The sequence below is a fragment of the Triturus cristatus genome, chromosome 6, assembly GCF_964204655.1.
Source record: "Triturus cristatus chromosome 6, aTriCri1.1, whole genome shotgun sequence".
Lineage (NCBI taxonomy): Eukaryota > Metazoa > Chordata > Amphibia > Caudata > Salamandridae > Triturus > Triturus cristatus.
In genome coordinates this window covers 1,927,017,321-1,927,030,752 of record NC_140589.1, presented here as the reverse complement: position 1 = coordinate 1,927,030,752, position 13,432 = coordinate 1,927,017,321, and the positions used below count along the sequence as shown (strand labels likewise).

Here is a 13,432-nt window from a genome sequence, read left to right as displayed (position 1 = left end):
TATATTTTAGGATGCCTTAAGGTGTGATAGAACTTGACGTTTATGTTTATTTCTGATTTCTTTTTGAGTACAACTAAGATTCTGGCCTCTCCAATATGGCGCGGGCTCCCACACTCCAAATGGAGACACATACATTTCAGCTTTCTTGAGCTTGGGCTTGGTCACGTGTAACGACCCTCTATAAACACGAATGACGATGTACGTTCGTGTTCACTATTCTGAACGGACTGACGTCACGAGTCGGACACTTTCACGCGATACTGGGTGAGTGAACAAAAGCGCTGCTCGGTTTTACTTCAAATAGGATCTTGTTTGTTGCTAGTACACTATAGTGGAAGAAGGGAGCGCTTCTTCAGCTCACTTCAATTGTTAAGAGATTTATTTGTCGCCGCAATGATGTTCGGAATTGTCTAACGTAAGGATATGGGTTTGAATACTTAAAGGAATACAAGACGTGGCCATTAAACTGGTGACTAGAAGTCGGGCGTACTGCGTATACATCAGTATACAGAGAAATCATTCATGTATGTATTAATTTATTTTTATTTTCATCAGGGGAGCTTACCATGGACTCCTTCAAGTGCTGACCAGGTCGACCGGTTATTACACACAAGCGTTACATGAATCAACTAGTATTTTTGGTAATTATGTACTACATATTCATATGAGTTTCATTTTTACCTTTTTTTCACCATGGCTTGGACACTAGGATGACCACTATGTGTCCACTGGTTTAACTTTGTGTTTTCACAATTGGGGTCAACATAAGCGTCGATCTATGTGTTCTTTGTCTTTCTATGCTATTTGGCACTTTTATACTTTATGCTCTGATGATTGGGGTCAACATTTATGGGACACTCGTGCACGGTGTGAAACTGGATGTTATGGTATGGGTTTTGTGTACTCGTTTGTGCTTTTAAGACTAGACACATATCTTATCTTTCGCTCCTAGATAACAGTTGTAAAATATTGAATGCCCCACGTCTGGACTTGTTCGTGTATTGGAATCTGGAAATATGTTATCTATCAGGAGTAAGTGATATTTAAATTCAATGCGACCAATTCAGGAGCAGTGGGATTACGTGTTACAATATTGGATATTGTTCTTGTCATCTTTACAGATACATTGGAGGACGGAACAGATCCAAATCTGACAATTAGGCATTTTGACTCTAATGAGTTTTCTTGGATGAAGTTTGTGCGGCAATTTTGGTGCAAGACCATAAAACATCCGGATCAGCAACACCGATCTGGTGGGTTGTATATAGATATTGTTATACCTCTCACAGCTGGGTATCAATCACTACATTTGATGTCACACAGAGGTGATAAACAAGATACAGAAAGTATTTTGGTGAAGGTTCACAGTTCTACTGAACCACTAGCTTTGTGACTAAACTTTGGTTAATACAAATAACTCTTTTCTATCTCCCATTTTTCTCGTATTCTCTCTACGGTCTTTATAATTTGACCTCTATTAAAATATTAAAGTATTGCTGAAAACTGCCATGTTTATTTACAACATTGGGCTAAAGTGATTTGTACTTTGGTTGTGGTTACTATCTGTGCTAAGCACCAACAATATGTACTGTATCTGTTTTTTCAGCCTTGAAAAAGTCTAAAGAGGCGAAACACGTGTTGGCTGATGTTTTACTGTAATTGATGTTCCTCCGAATAAATCAACTTTGAACAGAAACTGGACTTTACTATGTTTTGCAAACACATTTCAGCCTGTACTTTTATATTAATTATGCTGTATAAGGACATATGATGTGATCTATGTCAAGCATGTGGTTGTTTCTACTAATATCCAATACTGTGGTGGATTAAGCAACTGCTCAAGGGAGTGCTGGGTGCGGTTCCATTATATGCTTATATTCTTTAAATTAGTATTCCTAAAGTACAGGGGACACCTTTGGTAGTAGGGTGCCGGAACTGCGATTGCACCTCTGCATGTGTACAAATTTCACCAGAATTTTTTATATTTCTCATTGACAACTTGACTTTGGTTACAAATATGGTTACGAGGTGCAGTAATTTTACCTTCCGGGGCGACTAGTACCGCACATTTCTTTGTATATCTTGAACGTGGTTGCGGAACAAATGCACTAAAGTATGGGGGTCATGGAAAGGGATGGATGATGCCTTATCAAACAATTAATGGGCTGGGAGGGGAAATATGTGCACTGGAGCAACAGGACTCAAGCTTGGTACTATGGGATGTGTCTATCACATGCTGTGGCTGGACTGTAGGTTTTATATTCAGGGGACTGTCTGTATTGGGGGGTTGTGTCACTAATGGGTGGAATTGGTTTGAGAATAACAATTTGTCTATTGTACTTAAACTGATTAAAAAGATATTTTTTTAAGTTGCTGAGGCATGATGAGCTAAAATGGAGAAATAAATTCAGAGCTGTTCTGAGCAGGGGTGGGTGGTAATTATGTTTGGTCCAGAGCACTTAAAATACTTAAGATTTTCCTGCCCAGGGCCCTGCAGCAATGAGAGAGCAGGCAGAGCTCCAAGAACAGTTAATTGAAGCAGGCACACAAAGGTGCTCAAAGCACTGAGGGCAGGAGTGGGCCCCAGATCACCCAGCAGATAACCTCTGTCCTCTGAATCCCAAGAGTCTCCATCCCTCCCTATAACACTGCAGGGGAGAGGGCGACTAAAGTCCTCAAAGCACAGAGGGCAGGGGTGGGGCCCAGATCACCCAGCAGCTAACCTCTGTCCTCTGAATCCCAAGAGTCTCTATCCCTCTCAATAACACTGCAGGGGAGAGGGCGACTAGGGCCCCAAAACATTGAGGGCAGGGGTGGACCCCAGATCACCCAGCAGTCAGACTCTGTCCCCTGAATCCCAAGAGTCTCCATCCCTCCCTATAACACTGCAGGGGAGAGGGCGACTAAAGTCCTCAAAGCACTGAGGGCAGGAGCGGGCCTCTGTCCCCTGAATCCTAAGAGTCTCTATCCCTCTCCATAACACTGCAGGGGAGAGGGTGACTAGGGCCCCAAACCATTGAGGGCAGGGGTGGACCCCAGATCACCCTAGGGCAGCCTCTGTCCCTGAATCCTAGGAGTCTCCATCCCTCCCATAACACTGTAGGGGAGAGGGCAACTAGGGCCCCAACACAATGTGCGCAAGATTGGGCCCTAGATCACTCTAGGGCAGTCAGCCCCTGTCCCCCAAACCCCCTGACTCCCCTTCTCTGCCCCATCCTCCCCATAACACTGCAGAGGTGAGGGTAGCTTGGGCCCCTACAAACCTCACGGTAAGAGTGGGCCACACCACATGGTGAAACCTCTACATACAATGGCCACATTTCCATTATCAGGTAACACATATCTTTGTGAGTCTGCAGTTACAGTGAGTAGGCGTTGACGCTTAGAAAGTGCTGAGACATCAGAAAATGTCTGTTGCGTAGAGGGTGGCTAGTTGTAATGCGGCTCATTTTTTGGGTGTTTCTAATTCTAAATTACTCTCCAATAAATCAGTCAATAAAAAGACTTGAGCTTAGTGAGTGATTACTACATACTCTATTTACTACTTCCTGGAGTGAGTCTTGAGTCTTCTCTATTGCAACGTTCGAGAGACAACTCTGGTATCCAAGTGGAATAAAGTAGTCTTGAGCTTTGAAACACCAATAGTAAGTATCAGTATATACCACAGATTCTGCCAGTAAACACTTACTGCCACAGGATCTGGGGGCATATGTATCAACAACACCATTTGCGATTCTCAAATAGCGATTTTTAAAGAATCGCTATTTGAGAATTGCAAAACGGGATGTATTTAAAAAATTGCAAACTTTTTGCGATTTCTTAAAATTCCTTAATTGCGATTAGCAAATTGCGAAATCGCAATTAAGGAATACCTGCCCATTCATTTCTATGGGCCAGGAGACCCATAGGAATGAATGGGAAGTAATTCTCAAATAGCGAATCGCAATTTGCTAATCGCAATTTGGGAATAATTTCAAAGGTGCAAGGGTGTCATGATGACACCCTGATGCACCCCTGAAATGAGCATGTGTGTGCATATGGCGCACATACATGCCCTAAGGGCATGTATGAGCGCCACGTGGCACTTTGTAAAATTAAAAAAAGTGCATTTTGAAAGGAAATCGCAAATTACCATCAACTGGAAGTTGGTGGTAATTTGCGATTTCTTAAGGATAATTCGCACAACTTGGGTGCTTTTTACATCTCATTTAAGAAATCGCAATTTGCGATTTCTTAAATGCTTCCGCAAAATTAAGAAATCGCTAAATTAGCAATTCCTTAATTTTGCGATGGGATTTGTCTCATACATCCCGATTACCGATTTTTTAATCGCAAATGCTGTTATTTTGCGAATCGCAGCGTTTGCGACTAAAAAATCGTTTGATACATATGCCCCCTGGTCCCGTGGGTATGTTTTAGCGAGGGGTAATCTCAGTTTCCCACTTCGTCGAAATATGCCGGAAACAAACACTGCATTCTAAAGCTGGCCAGGGCCACAACCCTGACATTCCCCAGGGAAGGGCAGCCCCCATACCCAGATTTACCTATGCACCACCCAGCTCCCTGATCACCCCTGCTCCTCCCCACCCCCTGAAGAACCCATACCCAGATTTACCTCTGCATCCCCCCCACCAGCTCCCCGATCACCCCCTGCCCCTCCCCACCCCCTGAGGACCCCAGACCCAGATTTACCTCTGCATCCCCTCCCCACCCCCTGAGGACCCCATACTCAGCTTTTCCTCTGCACCCCCCAGCTCCCTGATCACCCCCTGCCCCTCCCCACCCCCTGAGGACCCCATACTCAGCTTTACCTCTGCACCCCCCAGCTCCCTGATCACCCCCTGCCCCTCCCCACCCCAGGGGGCCCCATACACAGCTTTACCTCTGCACCCCCCTCGTCCTCTTTAATTATTTATTTTTAACGCGTTGAAGATAACCACTGACTCACTACAAAATGGGTCTAATTCAAGACTCACTAGTGTAGTGAAATGCCATAAACACAGAAAGTAATCATAACTCGTGCACTCACTCCTGCACCAGGGATCCAAAGCCCTGGGGTCAGGCGGTCAGCTGTCTCGGAAGCAGCACTCATCAAACTGCGCATGCGCACCCCCTAAACGTCAGTCTGAGTCCATCACTAACACAGTCTGGGCTCAGCGCGCATGCGCAGTTATTAACTGTCGATATTTTCACGAACTAGTAACCATGTGCAGGTGTGCGGGGCCTCCGGAAGTGACGTTCCTTGAATTGGCAAACAGTGGGTGGCGCATGCGCAGATTTCAACTTAAATTGCCGGAAGTGACGTCCACAGCCAGGGAGTGTGACTCGCAGACAGTTGAGCTGCAGCCCCAGGGGGGCGCCTCGAAGCAAAGGATTCATCTCCAGGCGCTGTGAGGCCTGGTGAGTCAGAGATGAGGCTGGAGGGGGGGGGGGGGGGTTCCCCCGCTGGTGAAAGGCCAGAGGTCAGTGGTTTAATGACCCTCCTGCAGACAGTCTGTCAGCATATTACAGGAGTATATTTTTATATGGATAGTTCAGTGGGTTAATGCGCCTCCTGCAGAGAGTCTGCCATCGTATTACACGACAGTATTTTATATGGACAATTCAGTGGGTTAATGCGCATCCTGCAGAGAGAGCGCCTGCATATTACAAGACTGTATTTTATATAGATAGTTCGGTGGGTTAATGCGCATCCTGCTGAGATTCTGCCATCATATCACAGGACTGTATTTTATATGGATAGCTCAGTGGGTTAATGTGCCTCTTGCAGAGAGCCTGCCAGCATATTACAAGACTATTTTATATCGATAGCTCGGTGGGTTAATGCGCCTCCTGCAGAGAGTCTGCCAGCATATTACAGGACTGTATTTTATCTGGATAGCTCAGTGGGTTAATGCGCCTCCTGCAGAGGGTCTGCCAGCATATTACAGGACTGTATTTTTTATGGATAGCTCAGTGTGTTAATGCGCCTCCTTCAGAGAGTCCTTCAGCAATGTACAGGGCTGTATTTTATCCGGATAGCTCGGTTGGTAATGCGCCTCCTGCAGAGAGTCTGCCAGCATATTACAGGACTGTATTTTATACGGATAGCTCAGTGGGTTAATGCGCCTCCTGCAGAGAGTCTGCAGCATATCACAGGACTGTATTTTATATGGATATCTCAGTGGTTTAGTGCGCCGCCTGCAGTGTCTGCCAGCATATTACAGGACTGTATTTTATATGGATAGCTCAGTGGGTTAATGCGCCTCCTGCAGAGAGTCTGCCAGCATATTACAGGACTGTATTTGATATGAATAGCTCGGTAGGTTAATGCGCCTCCTGCAAAGAAAGTCTGCCAGCATATTGCAGGACTGTATTTTATATGAATAGCTCAGTGGATTAATGCGCCTCCTGCAGAGAGTCTGAAACATATTACAGGAGTGTGTTTACAGGACTGTATCTAAATAGATAGCTCAGTGGATTAATGCACCTCCTGCAGAGAGTCTGAAGCATATTTCAGGATTGTATTTAAATGGATAGCTCAGTTGCTTACCGCGCCTCTCGCAGAGAGTCTGCCAGCATTTTGCAGGACTGTATTTAAATGGATAGCTCGGTGGGTTAATGTGCCTCCTGCTGATAGTCTGCCAGCATATTAGAGAGCTGTATTTTATATAGATAGCTCAGTGGTTTAATGCACCTCCTGCTGAGATTCTGCCGTCATATCACAGGACTGTATTTAATATGGATAGGTCAGTGGGTTAATGTGCCTCCTGCAGAGAGTCTGCTGGCATATTAAACAACTGTATTTTATATAGATAGCTTGGTGGGTTAATGCGTCTTCTGCAGAGAGTCTGCCAGCATATTAGAGGACTGGATTTTATACGGATAGCTCAGTGGGTTAATGCGCCTCCTGCAGAGAGTCTGCCAGCATATTACAGGACTGGATTTTATACGGATAGCTCAGTGGGTTAATGTGCCTCCTGCAGAGAGTCTGCCATCGTATTACAGGACAGTATTTTATATGGACAGTTCAGTGAGTTAATGCGCTTCCTGCAGAGAGAGCGCCTGCATATTACAAGACTGTATTTTATATAGATAGCTCGGTGGGTTAATGCGCCTTCTGCAGAGATTCTGCCAGCATATTACAGGACTGGATTTTATACGGATAACTCAGTGGGTTAATGTGCCTCCTGCAGAGAGTCTGCCAGCATATTACAAGACTGTATTTTATATGGATAGCTTGGTGGGTTAATGCGCCTCCTGCAGAGAGTCTGCCAGCATATTACAGGGCTGTATTTTATATGGATAGCTCGGTGGGTTAACGCGCCTCCTGCAGAGAGAGCGCCTGCATATTACAAGTCTGTATTTTATATGGATAGCTCGGTGGGTTAATGCGCCTCCTGCAGAGAGTCTGCCAGTATATTACAGGACTGTATTTTATATGGATAGCTCGGTGAGTTAATGCGCCTCCTGCCGAGAGTCTGCCGGCATATTACAGGGCTGCATTTTATATGGATAGCTCGGTGGATTAATGCGCCTCCTGCAGAGAGTCTACCAGCATATTACAGGACTGTATTTTATATGGATAGCTCAGTGGTTTAATGCGCCTCCTGCTGAGATTCTGCCGTCATATCACAGGACTGTATTTTATATGGACAGCTCAGTGGGTTAATGTGCCTCTTGCAGAGAGCCTGCCAGCATATTACAAGACTATTTTATATGGATAGCTCGGTGGGTTAATGCGCCTCCTGCAGAGAGTCTGCCAGCATATTACAGGACTGTATTTTATCCGGATAGCTCGGTGGGTTAATGCGCCTCCTGCAGAGGGTCTGTCAGCATATTACAGGACTGTATTTTATATGGATAGCTCAGTGGATTAATGCGCCTCCTGCAGAGAGTCTGCTAGAATATTACAGGACTGTATTTTATATGGATAGCTCAGTGTGTTAATGCGCCTCCTGCAGAGAGTCTGCCAGCATATTACAGGGCTGTATTTTATATGGATAGCTCAGTGCATTAATGCGCCTCCTGCAGAGAGTCTGCAGCATATTACAGGACTGTATTTTATACGGATAGCTCAGTGGGTTAATGCGCCTCCTTCAGAGAGTCCTTCAGCAATTTACAGGACTGTATTTCATATGGATAGCTCAGTGGATTAATCCGCCTCCTGCAGAGAGTCTGCCAGCATGTTACAGGACTGTATTTTATATGGATAGCTCAGTGGATTAATGCGCCTCCTGCAGAGAGTCTGAAGCATCTTACAGGACTGTATTTTATACGGATAGCTCAGTGGGTTAATGCACCTCCTGCAGAGAGTCTGCCATCGTATTACAGGACTGTATTTTATATGGACAGTTCAGTGAGTTAATGCGCTTCCTGCAGAGTCTGCCAGCATATTACAGGACTGTATTTTATATAGATAGCTCGGTGGGTTAATGCGCCTCCTGCAGAGAGTTTGCCAGCATATCGCAGGGCTTTATTTTATATGGATATCTCAGTGGTTTAATGCGCCTCCTGCAGAGTCTGCCAGCATATTACAGGACTGTATTTTATATCGATAGCTCAGTGGGTTAATGCGCCTCCTGCAGAGAGTCTACCAGCATATTTCAGGATTGTATTTAAATGGATAGCTCAGTTGGTTACTTCGCCTCTCGCAGAGAGTCTGCCAGCATATTGCAGGACTGTATTTAAATGGATAGCTCTGTGGGTTAATGTGCCTCCTGCTGATAGTCTGCCAGCATATTAGAGGGCTGTATTTTATATAGATAGCTCAGTGGGTTAATGAGCCTCCTGCAGAGAGTCTGCCAGCATATTACAGGACTGGATTTTATACGGATAGCTCAGTGGGTTAATGCGCCTCCTGCAGAGAGTCTGCCAGCATATTACAAGACTGTATTTTATATGGATAGCTTGGTGGGTTAATGCGCCTCCTGCAGAGAGTCTGCCAGCATATTACAAGACTGTATTTTATATGGATAGCTTGGTGGGTTAATGCGCCTCCTGCAGAGAGTCTGCCAGTATATTACAGGACTGTATTTTATATGGATAGCTCAGTGGGTTAATGTGCATCCTGCAGAGAGTCTGCCAGCATATTACAGGACTATATTTTTATATGGATAGTTCAGTGGGTTAATGCGCCCTCCTGCAGAGAGTCTGCCAGCACATTACTGGGCTGTATTTTATATGAATACTTCAGTGGGTTAATGGTCCTGCTGCAAAGAAAGTCTACCTGCATATTAAAGGACCTGTATTATATATGGATAGCTCAATGGGTTAATGTGACTACTGCAGAGAGTCTGTCAGCATATTACTGAACTGTATTTTATATGGATAGTTCACTGGGATAATGTGTCTCCTGAAGAGAGCCTGCCAGCATATTACAGGACTTTATTTTATATGGATAGTTCAGTGGGTTAATGTGCCTCCTTCAAAGAAAGTCTACCCGTATATTTCAGAACTGTACTTTATACGGATAGCTCAGTGGGTTAATGTGCCACCTGCAGAGAGTCTGCCGCATATTACAGGACTGTATTTTATATGGATAGCTCGGTGGGTTAATACGCCTCCTGCAACGAGTCTGCCAGCATATTACAGGGCCGTACTTTATCTCAGTGGGTTAATGCGCCTCCAGCGGAGAGTCTGCCAGCATATCACAGCACTGTATTTTATACGGATGGCTCAGTGGGTTAATGTGCATCCTGCAAAGAGTCTGCCAGCATATTACAGGACTGTATTTTATATGGATAGCTCAGTGGGTTAATGTGCCTCCTGCAAAGAAAGTCTACACGCATGTTACAGGACTTTATTTTATTTGTATAGCTCAATTGGTTAATGTGGCGCCTGCAAATAGTCTGTCAGCATATTACTAGACTGTATTTTATACTGATAGCTCAGTGGGTTAATGCGCCTCCTGCAGGGAGGCTGCCGTCATATCACAGGACTGTATTTAATATGGATAGCTCAGTGGGTTAATGTACCTCCTGCAGAGAGTCTGCTGGTATATTACAGGACTGTATTTTATATAGATAGCTCGGTGGGTTAATGCGCCTCCTGTAGAGAGTCTGCCAGCATATTACAGGACTGTATTTTTATATGGAGAGTTCAGTGGGTTAATGCGCCTCCTGTAAAGAAAGTCTACCCGCATGTTACAGGACTGTATTTTATATGGATAGCTCAGTTTGTTAATGTGCCTACTGCAGAGAGTCTGTCAGCATATTACTGAACTGTATTTTATATGGATAGCTCAGTGGGTTAATGTGCCTCCTGCAAAGAAAGTCTACCCGCATGTTACAGGACTGTATTTTATATGGATAGCTCAGTTGGTTAATGTGCCTCCTGCAGAGAGTCTGCTGGCATATTACAAGACTGTATTTTATATAGATAGCTTGGTGGGTTAATGCGCCTTCTGTAGAGAGTCTGCCAGCATATTACTGAACTGTATTTTATATGGATAGTTCAGTGGGTTAATGTGCCTCCCGCAAAGAGTCTGCCAGCATATTACAGGACTGTATTTTATATGGATAGCTCAGTGGGTTAATGCGCCTCCTGCAGAGAGTCTGTCCGCATATTACTGAACTGTATTTTATATGGATAGTTCAGTGGGTTAATGTGGCTCCTGCAAATAGTCTGTCAGCATATTACTGGACTGTATTTTATATGGATAGCTCAGTGGGTTAATGCGCCTCCTGCAGAGAGCCTGTCCACATTCTACAGGACTGTATTGTATATGGATAGTTCAGTGGGTTAATGCACCTCCTGCAGAGAGTCTGCCAGCATATTACAGGACTGTATTTTATATGGATAGCTCGGTGGGTTAATGCGCCTCCTGCAGAGAGTCTGCCAGCATATCACAGGACTGTATTTTAAATGGATAGCTTGGTGGGTTAATGCGCCTCCCGCATAGAGCCTGCCAGCATATTACAAGACTGTATTTTATATGGATAGCTCGGTGGGTTAATGCGCCTCCTGCAGAGAGTCTGCCAGCATATCACAGGACTGTATTTTATATGGATAGCTCAGTGGGTTCATGCTCCTCCTGCAAAGAAAGTCTACCTGCATGTTACAGGACTGCATTTTATATGGATAGCTCAGAGGGTTAATGTGGCTCCTGCAGAGAGTCTGCCAGCATATTACTGTGCTATATTTTATATGGCTACTTCAGTGGGTTAATGCTCCTGCTGTAAAGAAAGTCTAGCCGCATATTACAGGGCTGTATTTTATATGGACAGCTCAGTGGGTTAATGTGCCTCCTGCAGAGAGTCTGCCAGCATATTACAGGACTGTATTTGACAAGGGTAGCTCAGGGGGTTAATGCGCATCCTGCAAAGAGTCTGCCAGCATATTACTGAACTGTATTTTATATGGATTGCACAGTGGGTTAATGCGCCTCCTGCAAAGAGTCTGCCAGCATATCACAGGATTGTATTTTATATGGATAGCTCAGTGGGTTAATGCTCTTCCTGTAAAGAAAGTCTGCCAGCATATTACAGGAGTGTATTTTTATATGGATAGTTCAGTGGGTTAATGCGCCTCCTACAGAGAGTCTGCCATCGTATTACAGGACAGTATTTTATATGGACAGTTCAGTGAGTTAATGCGCCTCCTGCAGAGAGAGCGCCTGCATATTACAGGACTGTATTTTATATGGATAGCTCGGTGGGTTAATGCGCCTCCTGCAGAGAGAGCGCCTGCATATTACAGGACTGTATTTTATATGGATAGCTCGGTGGGTTAATGCGCCTCCTGCAGAGAGTCTGCCAGTATATTACAGGACTGTATTTTATATGGATAGCTCGGTGAGTTAATGCGCCTCCTGCAGAGAGTTTGCCGGCATATTACAGTGCTGAATTTTATATGGATAGCTCAGTGGATTAATGCGCCTCCTGCAGAGAGTCTGCCAGCATATTACAGGACTGTATTTTATATGGATAGCTAAGTGGGTTAATGCTCCTCCTGCAAAGAAAGTCTACCCGCATGTTACAGGACTGCATTTTATATGGATAGCTCAGTGGGATAATGTGCCTCTTGCAGAGAGCCTGCCAGCATATTACAAGACTATTTTATGTGGATAGCTCGGTGGGTTAATGCGCCTCCTGCAGAGAGTCTGCCAGCATATTACAGGACTGTATTTTATCCGGATAGCTCGGTGGGTTAATGCGCCTCCTGCAGAGGGTCTGCCAGCATATTACAGGACTGTATTTTATATGGATAGCTCAGTGGATTAATGCACCTCCTGCAGAGGGTGTGCCAGCATATTACAGGACTGTATTTTATATGGATAGCTCAGTGTGTTAATGCGCCTCCTGCAGAGAGTCTGCCAGCATATTACAGGACTGTATTTTATATGGATAGCTCAGTGCATTAAAGCGCCTCCTGCAGAGAGTCTGCAGCATATTACAGGACTGTATTTTATACGGATAGCTCAGTGGGTTAATGCGCCTCCTTCAGAGAATCCTTCAGCAATTTACAGGACTGTATTTTATATGGATAGCTCAGTGGATTAATGCGCCTCCTGCAGAGAGTCCGCCAGCATATTACAGGACTGTATTTTATACGGATATCTCAGTGGATTAATGCTCCTCCTGCAGAGAGTCTGAATCATATTACAGGACTGTATTTTATACGGATAGCTCAGTGGGTTAATGCGCCTCCTGCAGAGAGTCTGCCAGCATATTACAGAACTGTATTTCATATGGATAGCTCAGCGGGTTAATGCGCCTCCTGCAGAGAGTCTGCCAGCATATTACAGGACTGTATTTGATATGGATAGCTCGGTAGGTTAATGCGCCTCCTGCAATGAAAGTCTGCCAGCATATTACAGGACTGTATTTTATATGGATAGCTCAGTGGATTAGTGGGCCTCCTGCAGAGAGCCTGAAGCATATTACAGGACTGTATTTAAATGGATAGCTCAGTTGGTTACTGCGCCTCTCGCAGAGAGTCTGCCAGCATATTGCAGGACTGTATTTAAATGGATAGCTCGGTGGGTTAATGTTCCTCCTGCTGATAGTCTGCCAGCATATTAGAGGGCTGTATTTTATATAGATAGCTCAGTGGTTTAATGCGCCTCCTGCTGAGATTCTGCCGTCATATCACAGGACTGTATTTAATATGTTTAGGTCAGTGGGTTAATGTGCCTCCTGCAGAGAGTCTGCTGGCATATTAAACTACTGTATTTTATATAGATAGCTTGGTGGGTTAATGCGTCTTCTGCAGAGAGTCTGCCAGCATATTACAGGACTGGATTTTATACGGATAGCTCAGTGGGTTAATGCGCCTCCTGCAGAGAGTCTGCCAGCATATTACCGGACTGGATTTTATACGGATAGCTCAGTGGGTTAATGCGCCTCCTGCAGAGAGTCTGGCCCCATATTACAAGACTGTATTTTATATAGATAGCTTGGTGGGTTAATGCGCCTCCTGCAGAGAGTCTGCCTGTATATTACAGGACTGT

At 44.7% G+C, this 13,432-nt stretch overlaps 1 protein-coding gene across 3 annotated transcripts in view; it reads left to right on the top strand.

The window, feature by feature from the left end:
• Window positions 1-219: 219 nt before the first annotated feature.
• The window catches only part of LOC146822502 (uncharacterized), a 263,783-nt gene continuing 250,570 nt past the window's right edge, over window positions 220-13,432 (top strand). Inside the window, exons 1-5 of one of the 3 annotated variants that reach the window (XR_014963320.1) lie at window positions 220-264; window positions 556-641; window positions 953-1,032; window positions 1,122-1,253; window positions 1,607-1,838. The gene's annotated coding sequence lies outside the window, so the exon portion shown is untranslated. Of the gene's footprint in view, window positions 265-555; window positions 642-952; window positions 1,033-1,121; window positions 1,254-1,606; window positions 1,839-5,300; window positions 5,401-13,432 lie in introns of those variants that run through there. The other 2 variants (XM_085613609.1, XM_085613610.1) reach the window with 2 other exon arrangements.